Raw genomic sequence first — 4,951 nt, forward strand, 5'->3', positions numbered from 1 at the left:
AGGGAGGGAGGAAGGAGGGAGGGAAGGAGGAAGGAGGAGTATCAACAAAATATTTTTAAAATACAAGGAGACACAAACTAGAAATTTTGTTACTATCTTGTTAAATTTAATATATACCTGAAAAAAGAAAAGTTCACAGTTTCAAAAATATTATATTTGAATGATTTGGGGGGGAAGATTAGGAAAGGAGTGTCTGCAAGTCCCATGAGTATTGGAGGGATATTGGAACAGGAGAATGAAAAAAATAAATGCATGTATGCTTGCATGCATGAATAGCACTGGGCTATGTGAACTTACGCTCACTCACTCATTTACACTTACACTCACTCATGCTGCTCTAGCTTTTAAATAGGAGAGAACGAGAGGTTACAATAGCAAAAGGTATGTTCCTCCCTGCCTTAAATGTACAAAAACTGTGATTCAGGAAATAGTTTCTATTCATAGGCAGGAGTGTTATGGAGATCTTCCTGCCTGCACTGGACAGAGAAAAGCACCATGACCCAAACCCCCAAAATATTCTGGCAAAGGCTGGGATGTCTATGAGTGATGCCTGATGCCACCTTGTGTGAACTATGGGAAACTGCAGAAAGTGTTCCAAAGGGAACAATGTCAGACTTTCCTGTACTCAATGAGGAGCTTTAGGAGGTGACCACTTCTTAGTTGTTGCTCTGAGACTATACAAAACAACAGGTTCATTGAAGAATGCTGCTAAAGTCCAAGAAATCTGTAGTCCAATTTTCCTTTCTATAAACTAGTGCTTGCGAGGGGAATTTATTCCAACCTACTGGGTGGTGTCCGGTAAAGGTTTTTCCAAATTTTCTGGGTGAGGGCTACTTGTCAAAAGTAAACAAATTCGGGTCGGCCAGGTAGCACAGTGAGTAAGAGCACCGGCTCCAGTGTTGGGATGACCTGGGGATCAAATCTGGGCTCAGATACTTAACACCACACCCAGAAATAACTGGCCGTGTAACCTTGAGCAAGTTACTTAACCCTGATTGCTTTAAAAAAACAAAAAAAGTAAACAAATTCCTTAAAGTAAATTCATACCTTTCATGTTATGAAAACTTCTGCAAAATAGCTACATATATGAAAAAAGTCATAATAACCACATCTTTTAATTATTTTGCACTCTAAGACTTGCAAAGTGCTTTATGTATATTTTTATTTGGTCCTTATGACACTCCTATCAAAGAAGTCTTCTAGATATTTAGATATTATTGTGCCCATTTTTGCAGATGAGGAAATTAACACTCACAGAAGTTGTGACCTATCCCAGATCACACAAGTATTAATTTTCAGAGGCAGAATTTGAAACCAGCTCTGCCTTAACTGTTGTGACCCATATCCAGTAAATTCCTAATGTTACCCCCTCCAAGATAACAATTTCAGTTATGACTTGATGAGGGAGTTACTATGGAGCAGGGAGAACCTCTCAACACCCCTTAATATCAACTAGTATTTGTGTAGGAATCATTCTGGTTTTAGCATTTTTCTGGGCACTAAGGAAAATACCAAAGTATCTGTCCCTAACCTTGAAGTTACACTGGGATACCAGCTTAGGCTCTGGAGAATTATTCTGTTTCATCAAAGAGTATAAAAATTTGCTAAGTTATGATCATTTCAAAGTCAGTATACTGGCCATAGGAGGAAATGACAAATTTGGCCGGCTTATTGGGTTTAAAAAAAATTAACAAGCATTTATTCTCTCTCTCTCTTTCTTGCTCTCTCTCCCAGCAATTCAGCAGGAGAACTTTCTACCTCTTATAAACATACCTTCACAGATAGGCTATTACAAAAGTTCAAAGAACATGTCTAAGGTTCAATGGGCAAAAGTTTCCTGTATTGTGTCAATCTTCTCTTCTTAACTAAGGCATAGCTATGTCTTGGTGTCATTGGACATAGAAGTTCCTTCAAAATCAATGTCCAATTTGTTTTTCCAGATGTATTTCACCTTACTCCCCCTTAAGCACTACAATCCTTCCAAATTGGCCTATTCTCCTATACCCCAAGAAAAGGACCCTTTTGTGCAAAAATATTACAGCAGTTCTTTTTGTGGTATCAAAAGACTTGTCCCTGCAATGTGAATGGGGTAATAAGATCTTCCCCAGTCATTAATAGGCCTGTGTGCCCAGCTATGATATATCCTGAATCACATAGAGCCAGAGTCAACTGGGGGAGGAACTTGCTTAAAGAAAAGCTTGATTAAGGAAGGATTGCTTGTAGGAAGGCTTTCACACCTTATGGTACTAACCTAATTAGACATTAAGTCATGAAGGATGTGATGCCTTCTGGTTCTGAGAAGTGTATATATACTCTGAGTTGGTATTTTGCTTTGGGAGTTTGCTTATGAGAAGGATCATTTGATTTCCTAATTGAGACTCTTGAGTAGCTATATGTTCAGATCCCCCAACTGTTGATATGTAAATGTTCTCTCTATCCAGTGGTATATAGAAAGTGTATAGCAATATTGCTTTCATATAGGTAGTCAGAGTTCTTTATGTTGGTCTTTATGCTAATTTCTCTGCTTGTATTTTCTCTGACATTTTTTTACAAAGTCGATTTTGCCAGATGGAAAAAGAATCTCAAAAGCTCACTGAAGAGAATCATTCCTTTAGAATTAGATGGGAGTAAATGGAAGCTGAAAAGACTTCATTCAAAAATTATTGCACTACCTGAAAGCCATCAAAAAAAGTACCTAGAAACCATCCTTCAAGAAATTCTCAAGGAAAATTGCCCTGATATTTTAGAACCAGAGGGCAAAATAGAGGTTGAAAGAATCCACCAATCACCTCCTGAAAAAGACCCAAAAAGAAAACTCCTAGGAATATTATAGCCAGGTTCTGGAGTTCCCAGATCAAGGAGAAAATATTACAAGCAGCCAAGAAGAAACAATTTGAATATTGTGGAAATACAATCAGGATAACACAGGATCTGGCAGCTTCTACATTGAGGGATCAAAGGGCTTGGAATATGATATTCTGGAGGTCAGAGGAGCTGGGATTAAAATCAAGAATCACCTACCCAGCAAAACTGAGCATCATGTTTCAGGGGAAAATATGATTATTCAATGAAACAGAGGACTTTCAAGCATTCTTGATGAAAAAACCAGAGTTGAATAGAAAATTTGACATTCAGATACAAGAAGCAAGAGAAGCATGAGAAGGTAAACAGGGAAAAGAAATCATAAGAAACTCATCAAAGTTGAACTATTTACATTATTACATGGAAAAAAGATAATTGTAACTTATGAAACTTTTCTCAGTATGAGAATACTTGAAGAGAATATAAATATATATGTATACATATATACATATGTCTATATAGGAGGGTATATGAGCATATGAATACATATGTGAGTGTGTATATATGTGTACAGGTATACATAGACAGAGGGCACAGGACCAGTTGAATGGGAAGGGATGATACTTAAAAGGTGAAATTGAGAGGTGAGAGATGAGAGGAGATGGGGAGAGACAGAATGGTATAAATTATCCCATATAGAAGAGGCAAGGGAAAACTGTAACAATGGAGGGGAAGAACAGGAAGGCAAAAGGGTATGGGTAAACCTTACTCTCATTGAATTTGGCTTAGGGAGGGAATGACATATACACTAAATAGGGTATCTCACCCTACAGGAGAGTAAGGGGGAAAGGGATGAGACAAGGGATGATGGAGGGGAGGGCAGGTTGGGGGGGGGGAGGGAAGTTGGAAGCACTCACTTTTGAAAAGGGACAAGGTCAAAGTAGAGAATAGAACAAGTGGGGGGCAGGATAAGATGGAGGAAAATAGTCAGTCTTTTACAATATATCCACTATGGAAATGTTTTGCATAGCTACATATGTACAACCTATATTAAATTGCTTATCTTCCCAATAAGGGTGGGTGACAAGGGAAGTAGGGAAAGAATCTGGAATTCAAAGGTTTGAATATATATATATATATAAAATCATTATTATTTTACATGCAACTGGGAAATAAGATATACAGCCAGTGGGGCATAGAGATCCACCATGCCCTACTGGAAAGTCAGAGGGGAGATGGGGGAAGATATAGGAGAGAGCAGATCGGGGAGGGGATATTCAGTGGGATCGCTGTTTTGGGGTTGTGGGTAGGGGGAAAATGGGGAGAAAAATTGTAACACAAAATCTTGTGGAAATGAATGATGTAAACTAAAATATAAAAAATAATAAAAATAAACTATAATTTTTAAAAATTGCTTATCTTCCCAGTAAGGGTGGGTGATGGGGGAGGAAGGGAGAGAATCTGGAATCCAAAGTTTTAAAATCAAATGTTTAAAATATATATATATATACATATATATATATTTTTTTTTTTTACATGCAACTGGGAAATAAGATATACAGGCACTGGGGTATAGAGATCCATCTTGCCCTACTGGAAAGTCAGAATGGGGATGGGGGAGGATATAGGAGAGAGCAGATTGGGGGAGGGTATATACAGTGGGATCACTGTTTTGGGGGTGGTAGGTAGGGGAAAGACAGGGAGAAAATTTGTAACTCAAAATCTTGTGGAAATGAATGATGTAAACTAAAAATAAACATAAAATTTAATTTAAAAATAAAGAATTTAAAAAAAAAACAGTTCAAAGCCTCAGAGCAGTAGAAATAAATACCAGGTAAAGCAGTTATCTTTTTAGGACAATTGGAGAAGCCCCAAGGAAACACCCCACCTCCTGTGGCTAAAGTTCGGCCTCAGTGAAGAGCAAACACCTCCCAGCACACTCTGGAGAAACAACAAACAACTAGCCCAGAGGGATAGAATTTATTTGTATAAATAAAATTAATAAATATTTTTAGAAATATAAAAAAAAGAAATTTCTGTACCCACCTGAGTGTGTATTCTTCCTAAGTGAAGGATTAAAAAAAAAAAAAGACAGGGTGGAGCCAAGATGACAGCATAGAAGGGGGAGTGGGGGGGACAGAGACCTAAT

General features: G+C 37.8%; 1 protein-coding gene and 1 pseudogene across 1 annotated transcript in view; both read right to left on the minus strand.

Moving 5' to 3' along the window:
• LOC138151196 (large ribosomal subunit protein eL36-like) overlaps positions 1–1,585 on the minus strand; it is a 2,233-nt pseudogene extending 648 nt beyond the window's left edge.
• Positions 1–4,951, minus strand: part of CD38 (CD38 molecule) — a 135,144-nt gene that overhangs the window by 129,502 nt on the left and 691 nt on the right. The window lies entirely within an intron of this gene.

Source organism: Petaurus breviceps, unplaced genomic scaffold, assembly GCF_028583685.1.
Source record: "Petaurus breviceps papuanus isolate PSGF00001 unplaced genomic scaffold, PetGlider_PUasm1.0 140, whole genome shotgun sequence".
NCBI classification, from domain to species: domain Eukaryota; kingdom Metazoa; phylum Chordata; class Mammalia; order Diprotodontia; family Petauridae; genus Petaurus; species Petaurus breviceps.